Source organism: Mirounga leonina, unplaced genomic scaffold (genome assembly GCF_011800145.1).
Source record: "Mirounga leonina isolate KUSES-001 unplaced genomic scaffold, KU_Mleo_1.0 Mir_224, whole genome shotgun sequence".
Lineage (NCBI taxonomy): Eukaryota > Metazoa > Chordata > Mammalia > Carnivora > Phocidae > Mirounga > Mirounga leonina.
The window spans coordinates 21,060,383-21,078,935 of NW_023270615.1; the positions used below are offsets into that span (position 1 = coordinate 21,060,383).

The 18,553-nt window shown below is 38.9% G+C and overlaps 1 protein-coding gene across 3 annotated transcripts in view; it reads right to left on the reverse strand.

The window, feature by feature from the left end:
* Positions 1-18,553, reverse strand: part of CENPP (centromere protein P) — a 234,312-nt gene that overhangs the window by 214,702 nt on the left and 1,057 nt on the right. The window lies entirely within an intron of this gene.

An 18,553-nucleotide genomic window follows, 5' to 3' on the forward strand; every position in this document is an offset into this window, starting at 1 on the left:
TTAAAAACACTATAATCAGACATTCTTCATTGAGAACACAAACTCAATTTCCTTGAAAAAGAGTAAACTTTCAGCGAATGAATACATTGCATGTTAGTGAACTTTTTTTTGGTCATCCTTTATTTCCCTCATGCTCTGCTCCATTTTACGCTGCTGGCTTCTGCCATCTTAATACCTGCCTTCCTTGGATTCCAGGGCATGATTATCATGATTCTCATCTTACATCTTGGGTCCTTCACTGTTCCTGCTTCTTGCAATCATCTATGGAAGAAACCCTAACACTCTTGTTCCTGCTGACCTAAATATGCATTCTCTCATTCTAGAGGAAAACTCAGTCATCAATCTCAACTCCTCTATGTCAGTAACTCCTAAATCATACCTCTAATCATGTATCTCTGCTTCCTGCACAGATTTAGCTTGCTAACCCAACAAATGGTTTTTAATCCAAATTGCTTTTCTACCATATTTCCCTACTTCTGTTAGTGATAAAATCTGTCCCTTGATAGCTCAGGCTCCTATCATTGGAGTCACCCTTGGCTCTGTTAATCCCTTCACATCTGGATTTGCTGCCATACTTTCTGCCTATCAGAGCTATCCCTCCCTTTCTATTCTTAATTCTACTACATTTGCCTATGCTCTTATGATGAGGTCTACAGGAAATAACCTAGCTCTGTATTGTTTACACTGGAGATCTAATACTTGTGTAAAGTCTGTACAAAATTTTTTGAATTCTGTTTTAATGTTGGGGTGCCTGGGTGGCTCAGTTGAGTAAGCATCTGCCTTCGGCTCAGGTCATGATCCCAGGGTCCTGGGACGGAGCCCCACATCAGGCTCCCTGCTTGGTGGGGAGCCTGCTTCTCCCTCTCCCTCTGCTGCTCCTCTTGCTTGTGCTTGCTCTCTCTGTCAAATAAATAAACAAAATCTTTTAAAAAATTTTTTGTTTTAATGTTAATTGAAAATATTTAAGTATATTCTATATCATCTGAGAGACTACCACATGCTATTTGTATTTGCTCCCATTAAGTGATTTTTTTAAATTACTTTAAGAGACGTCTGGGTGGCTCAGTTAAGCATCTGACTCTTGATTTCGGCTCAGGTCGTGATCTCAGGGTCGATCTCAGCTGAGATCGAGCTGTGCATCAGGCTCTGTGCTGAGCAAGGAGTCTGCTTGGGATTCTCTCTCTCCCTCTCTCCCCAACCCCCACTTGCACATGCACTGTCTCTCTGAATAAACCTTTTTTTAAAAAAAAATTACTTCAAGCTAAGAACACTAATGAAAGCAAGAAACAATCTTCATATATAAATGATAAATTCAGGACAAGCAAATACCAAGTATCACAGAAAACTATGAATGAAAACTCTAAGGCGTTTCCATCAGAGCAAACTGATAAAAGAACTAAAGCATCACATTGAAAGATAGATAATGCAGAATCCAAAAAAGAACCTGCAGCTGAGAAAGGAGAGAATGGGGAGTTATTGTTTAATGGGTACAGAGAGTTTCACTTTGGGATAATGACAAAGTTCTAGAGATGGACAGTGGTGACAGATGCATGACAATATGACAGTACTTAATACAACTGAACTGCATACTTAAAAAAGGCTAAAACAATAAATTTTATGTATATTTTATCATACACCAAAAAGAGACAAACTGTATATTTTTATATTAGTGATTTACTTTGAGCAAAATATTAGTCCATTTCAATTAATGACATGAGTTTCAATGATCTGGAGTTATACATTTTATTGGCTTTGTAGTTTTGTTTATTGCTTGTTAATTCATCTTGGCATAATTTTTCTTGGTCAAAATTAAGAGTTTCACAAGAACGTTTTTTAAGACAAATTTACAAAAGACCTGATTTTATTTATTTTTAAGATTTTATTTATTTATTTGACAGAGAGATACACAGTGAGAGAGGGAACACAAGCAGGGGGAGCGGGAGAGGGAGAAGCAGGCTTCCCGCCGAGCAGGGAGCCCGATGTGGGGCTCGATCCCAGGACGCTGAGATCATGACCTGAGCCGAAGGCAGGCGCTCAATGACTGAGCCACCCAGGCACCCCTAAAAAGACCTGATTTTAAGAGTCAATGATTTAGGATTCTGGGAAGCTGGTAGAGTAGGAAGCACCAGGAATCTGCTTCCCCACCTAAACAATAATTGCACTGGCAAATCTATCTGATTTGTAAACCTGTGGAGTCTGCTGAAGGCTTACAACTTCCAGGGTTATATATGTATTAGCTATATTAGACAACTAACTTTAAGACAACAGTCCTCAAGTTGCTCAAAGAAATAGAAGAAATATGAAGAAATAGAAGATATGAAGGAAATTAAGAAAATGATGTGTGAACCAAATGGAAACTTCAATAAAGAGATAAAAAATCCTAAAAAGAGGGGCGCCTGGGTGGCTCAGTTGTTAAGCGTCTGCCTTCGGCTCAGGTCATGATCCCAGGGTCCTGGGATTGAGCCCCGCATCGGGCTCCCTGCTCCGTGGGAAGCCTGCTTCTGCCTCCCCCACTCCCCCTGCTTGTGTTCCCTCTCTTGCTGTGTCTCTTTCTGTCAAATAAATAAATAAAATCTTAAAAAAAAAAAAAAAAATCCTAAAAAGAAACCAAAAAGGAATTCTGTAGCCAAAAGGCACAATAATTTCTCATTTCAGAAAAATTCACTAGAGGGACCCAAAGGCAGATGTGAACAGGCAGAGGAATCAGTGATTCTGATGACAAGACAACAGACATTATTGAGGCTGAGGTCTAGAAAGGAAAAAGACTGAAGAGGAACAAAACATAAAGGATCTGAGGGACACCATCAAAAGGACCAAGATACACATCATGGGAGTCCCAGAAGACAGAAAGAGGTAGACTGAACATCTGAAGAAATAATGAGTGAAAAATTTTATGAATGACATTAATATGAAAATACAAGACATTCAACAAACTCCAGAATGAACTCAAAGAGACTCACACCAAGATGTAATCAAATTTTCAAAAGCCAATCATAAAGATGAACCTGAAAGCATCAAGAGAAAAGCAAACCATCACATACAAGGGTTCCTCAATAAGATACGAGATTTCCCATCAGAAATTTTGGGCACCAGAACACAGTGGGCCTATATAGTCAAAGTGCTAAACAAAACAAAAACCAAAAACCCCACACAGGGGCGCCTGGGTGGCTCAGTTGGTTAAGCAACTGCCTTCGGCTCAGGTCATGATCCCGAGGTCCTGGGATCGAGCCCCGCATCGGGCTCCCTGCTCCGCGGGAAGCCTGCTTCTCCCTCTCCCACTCCCCCTGCCTGTGTTCCCTCTCTCGCTGTGTCTCTCTCTGTCAAGTAAATAAAATCTTAAAAAAATTAATAATAAATCCTATATGATTTAAGAGATTAAAAAAATAAAATAAAATGGTAAAGATTTTATTTATTTATTTGACAGAGAGCGAGAGAGGGAACACAAGCAGGGGGAGGGGGAGAAGCAGGCTTCCCGCAGAGCAGGGAGCCCGATGCGGGGCTCGATCCCAGGACCCCAGGATCATGACCTGAGCCGAAGGCAGACGCTTAACGACTGAGTCACCCAGGCGCCCTAAGAGATTACCATTTGAAAAAATTATATCTAGGGGTGCTGGGTAGCTCAGTTGGTTAAGTGTCTGATTCTTGGTCTCAGCTCAGGTCTTGATCCCAAGGTTGTGGGTTCAAGCTCCGTGTTGGGCTCCACACTGGGCATGAAGCCTACTTAAAAAAAAACTACATATATACACACACACACACAAAGCTACTATTATTTTTACTTTTATTTTTAACTCCAAATCTTGTTTCCTACAAAATTTAAGAAAGAAATATATTTTAAAAATTATGTAAGTTTTTTGTTTGGGGGCACAAAATGTATTAAGATGTAATTTTGTAACAACAAAAACCATAAAGGGTGAGGACAAAGCTATATAGGGACAGAATTTTTTTATGTTACTGAAATGTGACTGTTATAAATTCAAATTAGAGTACTATAACTTTAGGATGTTAAGTGTAATTCCTCTGGTAACCATGAAGAAAACAGCTACAGAGTGTTTACAAAAGGAAATGAGGAAGGAATTTAAACATTTCACTCCAAAAAATCAACTACCCAAAAGAAGACATAAATGCAGGAAATGAAAGACAAAAAAGTTTAAGGGCATATAAGAAAAAAATGAGAGGTAAGTCTCTCCTTATTAGTCCTTAAGTATAAATAGATTATGTTCTCCAAACAAAAGAAATTGGTAGAATGGATACAAACACACAATCCAATCATATGCTGTCTAAAAAAGAATCACTTTAGGGGTGCCTGGGTGGCTCAGTCGTTAAGCGCCTGCCCTTCGGCTCAGGTAATGATCCCAGCGTTCTGGGATCGAGCCCCGTGTCGGGCTCCCCGCTCGGCAGGAAGCCTGCCTCTACCCCCTCCACTCCCCCTGCCTGTGCTCCTCCCTCACTGTATCTCTCTCTGTCAAATAAATAAAATCTTTAAAAAAAAAAAAAATTAAAAAAAAATTAAAAAGAATCACTTTAGATCCAAAGATACAATTGTTTTTAAGGTTTTTTTAAATCATTTATTTATTTTGTCAGAGAGAGAGAGAGAGCGCACAAGCAGGGGGGAGAGGCAGGAAGAGGGAGAAGCAGGCTCCTGATCTAGCAAGGAGCCTGATGCGGGACTCAATCCCAGGACCCTGGGATCATGACCTGAGCCAAAGGCAGACACCCAACCGACTGAACCACCCAGGCATTCCACCAAAGATACAACTGAAAGTGAAAGGATGGGAAAAGAAATTCTATGCAAAAAGTAACCAAAAGAGAGTAGTGGTAGGTATACTAATATCAGATCAGACAAAACAGACTGAATCAAAAAAAGTTACAAGAGACAAAAAACATTATACATTAATGGAAGATTCAATTCAGCAAGATATAAGAATTACAAACATTTACACACCTCATGGCAGACTATCAAAATATACAAAGTAAAAATGTACAGAACTAAAAGGAGGAATAGTTCTACAATAACGGTTGGAGTTGCAGTCTAAGATGGCAATATAACAGGGTTCAGAACTCACATCCTGCCACAGACACATGGAATCTACACCTACATACAGTAATTTCCTCTGAAAGAAACCCAAAAACTAGCTGAGTGATTCTTACACATTGGGCTAAAAAAAAAAAAAAATCCAAATGGATAGGAGGTTGATACACAATCTCAGCATAAACATCATTCCCAATGTGGCAGTGAACAATTAAGAGAGCTAACAACCCTGAGCTGCTCCCTGAGGAGTTGAACACCACAACTGGTACCCCCCTTTTAAGACCAAACCCTGAGAGGCAAGCCTCCAAAACATCTAGCTTTGAGAACCAACAGAATCTTGTATCTGTGAGACCCACAAGGCTACAGCAAACTGAGAACCAGTTCTTAAAGGGCTCATATGCACAGACTCACCCACCAAAGGATCCAGAGTAGAAGCAGCCAACAAAATCAGGCCCAGTATTTTTGCAAAAAAGGTCTACTTCCTAATCATAAAGCTTCAGCCTGAAGGGCAAGCTTCTAATTTAACACACATCTAGGGCCCAACTACAATCTTCTCCAAAAACTGAATGGGCCAACAGGTACCATCTTCATGCTCTCCCTCTGCCAGGCCAGATGTTGTTTCCAAAAAGCTTGTATACACATCTGTACCCCCACTTTTACACTTCTGACCCAGAGAACACATTCCTTCATAACCAAACTCTGGTGGCCAGTGTGGCTTGTGTTCATGGGTTCAACAGGAAGTAGTGAACAAAGAAACACTTATCTGGCTGTCATACCATTAACACTCCGTACATAGGGCACAGACAGAAAAACCCACCTAACTCCTAATCCTTCCTCTGACTGAGGCGTATTCACATACTTTAAAAGCTCCTGCCTGAGGGTATGGTTCAAATCAGCCTGAACCTAGTAGCTGACTGTTCCCACTTTGGGACACTGACAGTCTTGTCATACTCTCAATTCCTGAGAGTCACTAAGAATAGAGTAGGCTACTAGGGCAATCACAAAGGTTTGAGAGACAACCAAGACCAAGAGCAGGACTGAACAATAAAGCTCATCTACTACACAAAGCCACACCTACAAAACTGCAAAATATGGCTGTTTGATCTAGTGCACAGAAACCAACATGGTCATAGAAAATGAAATAGAAAAATATGTTCAAAATGAAGGAATAAGATAAAACCTCAGAAATAGACCCAAATGAAATGGAGATTGGTCAAAAGGTGAGAATTTCAACAAAAGAGATAGAAAATATAAGAAAATACCAAACAGAAGTCACAGAACAGATGACTACAATAACTGAATTAAATTATTCAATAGAGAAGTTCAACATCAGAACAGATGAATCAGAAGAAATTATCAATGAACTTGAAGAAATTATCAGGGTTGTGGAAGTTATCCAAACAGAGCAGCAAAAAGGAAAAAGAATAAAAGAAAGAGAAGGTAGCTTAATGGGCTTATGTGAAAATAATAAACAAACTACCAATCAAGTTATAGGGGTCCCAGAAGGAGAAAAAGAGAAAGAGGCAGAAAATTTATTTGAAAAAGTAAATGAAAACTTACCTTTCTTTTCCCTGGGGAAAGAAAGAGAGATCCAGATCTAGTATGCCTAAAGAATACCAAATTAGATGAACCCAAAGACCCACATCAAGACATTTTACAAAGTATCAGAAGTTAAAGACAAGGACAGAATCTTCAAAACAGCAGGAAAAAAAAGAAAACTTGTTTTGGGAACCCCATAAAATGATAAGCAGATTTCAGCAAAAACACTGTAGGCCAGAAGAAAGTGGTATGTTATATTTAAAATGATGAAAGGGAAAAAAAGTCAATCAACAATACTCTATCTGACAAGGTTATCCTTCAGAACTAAAGGAGAGAGAGAGCTTTTTCAGACAAGAAAAGCTAAAGGAATTCATCACCACCAGACTGGCCTTACAAGGAATGCTAAAGGACTTCTTTAAACTGATAGAAAAGGAAGCTAATTTGTAACAGGAAAACATGAAATTATAAATTATAAATCCCACTGGAAAGGTAAATATATAGAAAAATTCTGAATAATCTAATGGTGTAATGGTGGTGAGTTAATCACTTATAAAGTAAAAGTAGTAAAAATAACTATATGATAATTTGACACAAGATACACAAGATAAAAGATCTAAACCATAACATCAAAAACATAATACGTGGGGTAGAAGAGTAAAAAATGTAGAGCTTTACAACGCATTTGAAGTTATCAATTTAAAATAGTCATAAATATAAAATGTTTTAAGTACCCACCATGGTAACTACAGTGGAAACACCTATATTACAAAGGATAGTAAGAAAGGAATTTAAGCATATCACTACAGGAAACCATCAAATCACAAAGGACAGAATGAGAGGAATAAAGTAATAAGAAAACCACCAGAAAACAACAAAATGGCAGTATATACACACCTATCAGTAATTACTTTAAATGTAAATGGACTAAATTCTCCCATCAAAAGACACAGAGTTGCTGAATGGACTAAAAAATACAAGACCCATCTATATGCTGCCTACAAGAGACTCACATCAGATATAAGGACACAGACTGAAAGTGAAGGGATGGAAAAAGGTATTCCATGCAAATGGAAACCAAAGGAAAGCTAGGGTACATACACTTCTATAAGAAAAAAAAAGAGTTAGGGCGCCTGGGTGACTCAGTAGGTTAAGCAAGCAACTCTTGATTTCAACTCAGGTCATGATCTCAGCATCTTGGGAATGAGCCCCACATAAGGCTCCACACTGAGCGCAGAGCCTGCTTAAGATGCGCTCTCCCAGGGTGCCTGGGTGGCTCAGTGGGTTGGGCATCTGACTCTCGATTTTGGCTCAGGTCATGGTCTCAGGATCATGACACTGAACCCCACACTGGGCTCCATGCTGAGCATGGGGCCTGCTTAGGATTCTCTCTCTCCCTCTCCATCTGCTCCTTGCCCTCCCCATGCATGCTTTCTTTCTCTCTCAAAAAAAGACTTAAAGACAAAGATTGTAGTAAGAGACAAAGATGATTATTACCTAATGATAAAGGGATTAATCCAACAAGAGGATATAACATGCAAATATTTATGCACCCAATATAGGACTGCCTAAATACATAAAGCAAATATTAAAAGATCTAACAGGAGAAACAGACAGCAATACAGTAACAATAGGAACTTGAACACACCATGTTCATCAATGAATAGATCATCCAGATAGAAAATCATTAACAAAACAGTGACCTAAAATACTTTAGAGCACATTAACTTATACATACACAGAACCTTCCATCCAGAGAATACATTCTTTTCAAGCAGAAATGGAATATTCTCCAAGACAGGTCATATGTTAAGCCACAAAACATGTCTTAACTAATTTAAGAAGATTGAAATCATATCAAGCAACTTTTTCCAAACACAATGGTTAAACCTAGAAATCAATTACAAGGAGAAAACTGGACAATTCACAAATACATGGAGATTAAACAACATGCTATTGAGCAACCAATGGGTCAAACAAAACAAAAAAAACCTTGAGAGAAATGAATATGGAAATACAGCATTACAAACTCATGGGCTGCAGCAAAAACAGTCCTAAGAGAGAAGTTCATAGCAGTAAATGCCTACCTCAAGAAACAAGAATCTCAATAAACAACTTAATTTTACACCTCAAGGAACTAGACAAAGTAGACAAATGAAGCCCAAAGTTAGTAGAAGAAATGATATAGCAAAGCTCTGGGCTGGGCAGCGGGAGGGGTGATGGGGGAGACAGGACGGGACGGTGACAAACAGACTTAAAAACAACAACAACAACGAAGTAGAAAGCTTGATTTTTTGAAAAGATAAACAAAATAGACAAAATATTAATTAGAATTACCAAGAGAATTCAAATAAAATCCAAAATGAAAGAAGATGTTACAACTGACACTACAGAAATACAAAAGATCATAACTACTATGAAAAATTATACACCCATAAATTGGCCAACCTAGAAGTAAATTCCGAGGAACATACAACTCCCAAGACAAAAGCACAGAGAAATAGAAAATGTAACCAAACCAATTATCAGTAAGGACATTTAGTTAGTAATCAAACCCTACTTACAAATAAAAGTCCAAACCTAGAGAGCTTCACTGGGGAATTCTACCAATAATTTTTAAGAGAATTAATATCAACCCTTTCTCAAACTCTTCCAAAAAACAGAAGAGGAGTGAACACTTACAAACTCATCTTATGAGGCCAGGATTACCCTCATATCAAAACCAGACATAAACACTACAAGAAAATTACAAGCCAATATCCCAGATGAACATAGATGCAAAAATGCTCAACAAAATATTAGCAAACTGAATTCAACAATACATTAAAAGGATCATACATCAGGAGCAAGTGGGATTTAGTCCAAGAATGCAAAGATGGTTCAACATTTGCAACAAACAAGGTGATACACATTAACAAAATGAAGGATAATAATCATATGATCATCTCAATTGATGCAGAAAAAGCATGTGACAAAATTTAACATCCATTTATGGTAAAACCTCTCAATAAAGTAGGCCCAGAGGGAGCATATATCAACTTAATAAAGGCCATGTATGAGAAAACAACAGCTAACATCATACTCAATGGTGAAAAGCTGAAAGCTTTTCCTCCAAGATCAGGAACAAGGCAAGGATGCTCATTCTTGCCACATTGTTTCAACACAGTAGTAGAAGTCCTAGTCAGAAAAATCAGAGAAGGAAAACAAAAGAAATCCAACTGGGAAAGAAGAAATAAAACTATCACTATTTGAAGATGACATGCTATTCTACATAGAAAACCCTAAAGAAACTACAAAAAATAATATATATATATATCATACACACACACACACACATATATATATTAGAATAAACACATTCAGTAAAGTTGTGAAAACCAATATACAAAAATCTGTTGTTTCCATACACTAATAACAAACTATCAGAAAGAGAAATTCAGAAAACAATCCCATTTACATCAAAAAGAGTAATATACCTAGGAATAAATTTAACCAAGGAGGTGAAAATCTGTACCCTGAAAACTATAAGACATTGGTGAAAGAAACTGAAGGCACATGTTCATGGATTGGAAGAATTAATATTATTAAAATGTTCATACTACCCAAAGCAACATACAAATTCAATGTAATCCCCATCAGAATTCCAATGGCATTTTTCACAGAAATAGAAAAGACAATTCTAATATGTGTATGGAAGCACAAAGACCCCAAATCGCTAAAACTATTCTGAGAACAAAGCTGGAGGCATCACACTTCCTGATTTCACACTATATTATAAGCTATAGTAATCAAAATAGTATGGTATTGGCATAAAGACAGACACACAGGTCAATGGAACAGAATAAAGTAATCAGAGATAAAGGCATGCATATGTGGTCAATTAATTTACAACAAAGGAGCCAAGAATATATAATGGGAAAAGAACGGTCTCTTCAACAAAAGTGGGAAAACTGGGTAGGTAGCCAATGCAAAAGAATGAAACTGGACCACTATCTTACACCATAAACAAAAACTAACTCAAAATGGAATAAAGACTTGGACTAAAGACTTGAACCTGAAACTATGAAACTCCTAGAAGACAGCAGAGGCAGTAAACTCCCTACATCAGTCTTGGTGCTGACTTTTTGGATTTGATACCAAAAGCAAATGCAACAAAAGCAAAAATCAGCAAGTGGGACTACATCAAACTAAACAATTTCTCTACAGTCAAGGAAATCATCAGTAAAATGAAAAGGCTATGGAATGGGAGAAAATATTTGCAAATCATGTTACCTGCCAAGGAGTTAACATCCAAAATATATAAAGAATTCATACAACTCGTAGCAAAAAAAAAAAAAAAAAAAGATTAAAAAATGAGCAGATGGGGCGCCTGGGGGGCTCAGTTAAGTGTCTGACTCTAGATTTCAGCTCAGGTCATGATCTCAGGGTGGTGAGATGGAGCCTGCTTAAGATTTGCTCTTTCCCCCTCTCCATTTGCCCCTCCCCCCCATGCACACACTCACTTTCTCTAAAAAATAAAGGGGGGAGGGCAGAGCATCTGAATAGAAATTTTTCCAAAGAAGATACATGGCTGGCCAACAGGTACATACAAAAGATTCTCAACATCACTAGTCATCACAGAAATGCAAATCAAAACCACAGTGAGGTATATCACACCCACCTGTCAGAACAGCTATTATCATAAACACAAGAAATAAAAAGTTGGCAAGAATGTGGAGAAAAGGGAATCCTTCTGCAGTGTTGGTAGTAATATAAATTGGTATAGCCAGTATAGAAAACAGTATGAAGGTTCCTCAAAAAATTAAAAATAGAAGTACCCTATGAGGGCGCCTGGGTGGCTCAGTTGGTTAAGCGGCTGCCTTCAGCTCAGGTCATGATCCTGGAGTCCCCGGATCGAGTCCCGCATCGGGCTCCCTGCTCGGTGGGGGGTCTGCTTCTCCCTCTGACCCTCCCCCCCATGTGCTCTCTCTCTCTCTCAAATAAATAAAATCTTAAAAAAAAAAAAAAAAAAAAAAAGTACCACCCTATGAGCCAGCAATTCCACTTCTGGGTATTTATCTGAATGAAACAAAAACACTAAGATATATGCATCCTCATGTTCACTGTAGAATTATTTACAATAGCCAAGACATGGAAACAACTTAACTGTCAACAGATAAATGAACAAAGATGTGGTGTATATTATAAAAGTGAATGATATTCAGCCACATAAAAAGAAGAAAATCCTGCCTTTTGTGACTATGTGAATGGTCCTTGAGGGCATTATGTTAAATGAATTCAGATTGAGATAGACAAACATTATATGATCTCACTTATATGTGGAATCTTAAAAACCCCAAACTCATAGAAATAGAGAGGAGATTGATGGTTGCCAGGGGCAAGGGTGAGGGGGTTTGGGAAAATGGGCGAAGGTGGCCAAAGGGTAAAATTAAAAAGGCCTGGGGATATAATGTACACCGTGATGACTATAATTAATAATGTATTGTACATTTGAAGGTTGATAGGTTAGTAAATCTTAAAAGTTAATATCACAAGAAAAAAAAACTTGTAACTATGTGTGTATGGATGTTAACTAGACTCAATGTCATAATCATTTTGTAATATGTACAAATATCAAATCATTATGTTATACACCTGAAGCTAATATCTTATGTGTCAACTACACCTCAATAAAAACCAAAATAATAATTGGAGACTTCAATACCCCACTCACAATAATGTATAGAACTAGACAGAGGATAAATAAGGAAAGAGTAGAAATAACACAATAAACCAATTAGATCTAACAGACATATACAGAACATTCTACACAACAGACAGATCTAACAGACATATATAAATTCTTCACAAGTACACATGGGACATTTTCCAGGACACAGCATATACTGGGCAACAAATTAAGTCTCTATGTATTTTTTTTTTTAAAGATTTATTTATTTGACTGAGAGAGAAAGAGAGAGAGAAAGCGCACAAGCAAGGGGAGCGGTAGACAGAGGGAGAGGGAAGAGGCTCCCCACTGAGCAGGGAGCTCGATGCGGGGCTTGATCTCAGGACCCGGGAAGCATGATCTGAGATGAAGGCAGACACTTAACTGACTGAGCCTCCCAGGCGCCCCAAGTCTCTATGTACTTTAAATATACTTATCAATACAAAGTATCTTCTCCAACCACACTGGTATGAGGTTACATATCAGTAACAGAAGGAAAACTGAAAAATTCACAAAACTGTGGAAATTAACACACTTTTAAACAATCAACAGACTCAAGAAGAAATCACAAGGGAAATGAGAAAATACTTAAAGACAAAAATGAAAATACAATATACCAGAATTTAAGGGACACGGCAGAAGATGTACTAAGGGGAGGGGCATTTATAGCTATACACACTTAAAATATAAGATCCCAAATCAACAACCTAATATTACAACTAGAAAAAGAATGAACTAAACCAAAGCTAGCAGAAAGGAAAAGATAATAAAGATTAGAGCAGAGAGAAATGAAATAGACAATAGAATGAAACTGAAAGTTGGCTCTTTGAAAGGATTAATAAAATTGACAAAACTTTAGTTGGACGGACTAAAAAAGACTGATAAGGGGCACCTGGCTGGCTTAGGCAGTAGAGCATGGGACTCTTGATCTTGCACTCATGAGTTCGAGCCCCACGTTGGATGTAGAGTTTACTTAAAAACAAAACAAGACACAAATTACTAAAATCAGAAATGAAAGTAGGGACATGACCAATTCTACAAAAATAAAAAGGATTATGATAGTATTATGAATAGTTGTATGCCAATACATTGGATAACCTACATGAAATGGCTCAATTCCTAGAAACACAAAACCTACCAAGATTAAATCACAAAGAAATAATGAATCTGAATATCAGACCTATAACTAGTATGATTGAATCCACAATCAAAAAACCTCTAACAAAGAAAAGCCCTGGACCTGATAACTACATGGGTGAATTCTATTAAACATTTATATAAAAACTAACCAATCCTTTCCAAACTTCTCCAAAAAGTTTAAGAGAGAACACTTTGTAACTCATTTATTAGGCCAGCACAACTTTGATACCAAAGCCAGAGAAAGACATTCCAAGAAAACTACAGACCAATATTACTTATGAATATTAATGTAAAAACCCTCAGCAAATTAGTAAATAAAAATAAGCCTAATAAAAGGATTACACATCATGACCAAGTGGAATTTATTTCTGGAATATAAGGATGGTTCAACATAGGATAACTGATCAATGTAATACACCACATTAACAGGAAGAAGGGAAAAAAAAGACATGATTATCTCAATGCAGAAAAAGCATTTGACAAAATTCAACACATTTCAATGATAACGTTAAAAAACTAGGAATAGAAGGAAATTATCTCAACATAATAAAAGCCATGTATGAAAAAAGGTAAAGATATCCATCTTCATCACTGGAACATGGTTCTGGAAAGTCTAGGTAGAGCAAATAGGCAAGAAACAGAAATAAAAGGCATCCAAATTGGAAAAGAAGTAAAATTATCTGTGTTTACAGACGGTATAATCTTATATGCACAAAACCCTAAAGAGTCCACAAAAACAAGTGTTAGAATAAATGAATTCAGCAAAGCATCAGGATACGAAGTCACCACACAAAACTCAGATGAATCTTTATAAACCCACAATGAACAATCTGAAAGGCAAATTACAAAAACAATTCCATTTACAACAGCTTCAAAAACAATACTTAGAAATTAACCTTAAGAAGGAATTTACCTTAGGAAGGTAAAAGACTTGTACAATGAAAACCACAAAACATCGCTGAAAAAAAAATTAAATTTGGCATAAACAGAAACACAGTTCATGTTAATGGACTGGAAGACAATATTATTGAAATGTCAATATTACCCCCAAGCAATCTACAGATTCAATGCAATCCCTACCAAAATTCCAATGAAGATTTTTTGCAGGAATAGAAAAACCCATCCTAAAATTCATCTGGAATCCCAAGGGATCCCAAATAGGCAAAATAGTCTTGATAAAGAACAAAACTGGAAGGGGTGCCTGGGTGGCTCAGTCGTTAAGCGTCTGCCTTTGGCTCAGGTCATGATCCCAGGGTCCTGGGATCGAGCCCCGCATCGGGCTCCCTGCACTGCGGGGAAGCCTGCTTCTCCCTCTCCCCCTCCCCCTGCTTGTGTTCCCTCTCTCACTGTCTCTCTCTCTGTCAAATAAATAAAATCTTCAAAAACAAAAAAACAAAAAAACAAAACTGGAGGACTCACACTTCCTGACTTCAAAACTGAGAGGTACAGTAATCAAAACGGTATAGTATTGGCATAAAGACAGCAGATAGATGAATGGAATAGAATAAGAGAACCCAGAAATAAACCCTCACATATATGAGCACATGATTTTTGACAAGCTTGCCAATACCATTCAAATGGTGCTGGAAAAACTGAATATCCATATGCAAAAGAATGAAGCTGGAACCTTCCCTAACATCATATACAAAAATTACTCAAATTGGATCAAACATCTAAATGTGAGGCCTAAAACAAAACTCTTGGAAGAAAACATTGGACAAAAGCTTCAAACATTGGCCAGGGCAATGATTTCTTGGATATAGCAGCAAAGGCACAGGTAAAAAAGAAAAAATAGACAAATTGGACTTCATGAACATTTTTAAAAACTGTGCAACATAAGACACTATCAAGAGAGTAAAAAGGCAAACCACAGAATGAGAGAAGGTATTTGCTAATCATGTATGATAAAGATTTAAACTCCAAATATGTAAGTATTCCCAAAGCAACAAAAGCCAAACAACCTGTTCAAAAATGGGCAAAGGACTTGAACAGACATTTCTCCAAAGAGGACTGACTGCAGTGTAAGATCTGACAGTTGGCTTTTCTTATCCTAAAGCAAGTGCCCGACTTAAGCTTTGAATGCAGAGGCATCTGCTTCACCCCCTCTGAAGAAAGCTATTTCCAATGAACACAAAGCCACCCATAGGACTAAAGAGCCAGGCTGCCTTCCCACACGGAGAATCCTTTGTTTTAGAGATCTTAGTTAATTTCACTAACTGACCATTTGGGCCACTTGTTTTTTCTCTTCCTGAGCTATACTCCTACACTTACGTTTTAAGTTAACCAATAAAGACCCAGCCCTTGAAACCCTAGGCCCCCACCCTCAACGCCAGTAAAAGCAGAACCCCAGTCCTGTTCTCTCGTTCTCTGTCTCCCTCTCTGTACCAATTACCTGGTTGTGTGGCCCCCATGGCATGCCTTGTACACTCCAGGGCTTGTAAATAATCAACTACTTTTTCCTTCAGTTTTCTAAAGGTTTTTGTTCAAGGGCATCTTGCAATCATAAGAACCACAAGGTCCGGTCCAATCATAACATAAGTTTGGAAAGGGGAAAGGTCCTTGGGAAGCTCACTAGTTCCAGGCATTTCTATTCAATAGCATTACCACAGATAGGCTGAGACTGGCACAAAACGATGGCCAATAGGGATGCCTGGGTGGCTCAGTTGGTTAAATATCTGCCTTCGGCTCAGGTCATGATCCCAGGGTCCCGGGATCAAGTCCTGCATCGGGCTCCTTGCTCGCCTGGGAGTCTGCTTCTCCCTCTGCCTGCTCAACCTGCCACTCCCCTTGCTGTGCTCTCTCTCTCTCCCCCCCTAACAAATAAATAAAATCTTGGGGGGGGGGGGGGAAAGGCCAAAAAATACATAAAAAGATGTTCAACATCACTAATTAGGGAACTGACCTCACACCTATTAGAATGGCTACTGTAAAAGAAAAAAAAAGAAAAAAAACAAAATTGGTGAGGATGTAGAAAATCTGGAACCCTCGTGCAGTTGGTGGGAATGTAAAATGGTACAGCCACTGTGGAAAACAGTATGGGGGGGGTCCTCAACAAATTAAAAACAGAATTACTATATGATGCAGCAATTCCACTTCTTGGTACATATCTGTAGGGGTCAGGACAGACCTCTCTCAGAATGTGCCACTTTGGCATATGGATTATTTTGTGCTAAAGGCACTTGAGACCCTATAGGCTCAAGAGAAACTTTTGTCCTCCTTTAACAATACAGAACAACCTAAACTGCGGGGTCTTTTCCAGAATAAGAGTTATTAACAGAGATAAATTTTATCTGAGCCACCCATCTGTATGGTAGGACAAACATCTAATCACCAAATATCTGCTCTTTTTGCTGCCCTGTGAAGTGCATTCCTTTCCTCTGAAGTCGCAGACCCCAAGCCCTTTTCCCTTCATTCAGAATGACATATATACCTCATTTCGCCAGTCTTTCCATGTCTATGTGGTTTCCTTGAATGTATGCCTATTAAATTTTATTTTCTCCTGTTAATCTGTCTTGTGTCAATTTGATTCTTAGTCCAGCTAGAAGACCTTTGAAGAGACAGGAATTCTTGCCACCCCACCCCCTCAACATATCCAAAAGAACTGAAAGCAGGGTCTCAAAGAGAGATTTGTACACACCACATTGATACCAGCATTATTCACAATAGCGCAAAAATGGAAGTAACCCAAACATCCATTGACAGATAAAAGGATAAACAAACTGTGGTATATACATATAAGGGTATATTACTTGGCTTGTAGAAAAAAGGAAATTCTGCATTATGCTAGGACATGGACGAACCTTGAGAATATTATGGTAAGTGAAATAAACCAGTCACAAAAAAGACAAATACAATGTACCCATTTATATGCAGTACCTAGAGATGTCAAATTCATAAAGACAGGAAGCAGGACAATGGCTGCCAAGGACTAAGGGGAGTGGAGAAAGGGAAGTTCTAAAGTTTCAGTTTTACAAGATGAAAAGAGTAAGGAAGATGGGTGGTGGTGATAGTCCCTCAACATTATCAACGTATGTAATACCACTCATCTGTATGTAAAAAGGGTTAAGAGGGCAAATTTTGTTACATTTTACCACACACAAAGCTTGGTACACCAGTTTTCCTTCTCCACCAGAGTAAAAAGAAACTGCACCTTAAACCCAAACCCCCTGCACTAACATGTAATGTCTTCTACAATCTGGATTCTTCCTACTTTCCCAAATGGATCATTGAGCAGGCACAGATTACATGAATGGTCTACACACTATCCTGGGCTAACAGTGACATCTTGTGGCCAGTAATCATTTTTCCGCACAGTATGACTAGGTGCTTCTCAAACTTTCAAATATGCTGAAGTGGGAAGTGGGAAGTCGGGGGGGGGGGGGGGTCTTGTTAAAATGGTATTGTGACTCAGCAGGTGGGGGGGGGCCAGGATCTGTACTTCATGCAACTCCCAAGTAATGCTAACGCTTCTGATCTGGGGAGCAGCCCTGGAGCAGCAACGGTCTTCAGTTCACTGACAACTTCACTCGTGGAGGAACACAGGTGTTCCCTGGTCACCCACTTCTCTCCCCATTTTACCGGTTACAGCTTCCTATACGGTCATGATCCCATCCACCATGCCTGCGAGCATTTCCTTCTGAACTCCTCCTTCCCATTTTCTACTGATTCCTGTCCATTTAGCTCAGGAGGATCGCTTTCTCTGCACCTGTGTCAAATCAGTCTCGACTGAGAAAATGAAGATAGTTTCTTCTCTCAAGCACCTTGCAGGTTTGAGACAATAGCATAATTGACTGTCACAGACCCTCTCCTCCCTCTTCAGTTAAGCAAAACGGCTGGGCTTCCAAGTTAGGTTCCTGGGTTCCAAACCCGCTCGGACCTAACACACCTCACCTGAGATCGTGGGCAAGCCACATCCCTTCCGTGAGTCTGTTTCCTTAACCCTAAAAGAGGGGTTAGCAATGGCACCTTCCCCTGGGCTGTCCTAGGCATTAAAAGACAGTGCCCATAAAAGCCGCTGCATCTCTTGGGCTGGGGCACAGCGGCCCCTGCTCCTCTGCGCCGCTGGCGTCCGCCCACCCCTCGGGAGCCCCCCCAACACACCTGCGGGCGCCCCCACCCGCGGGCGTTCCCTCCCACCTGCG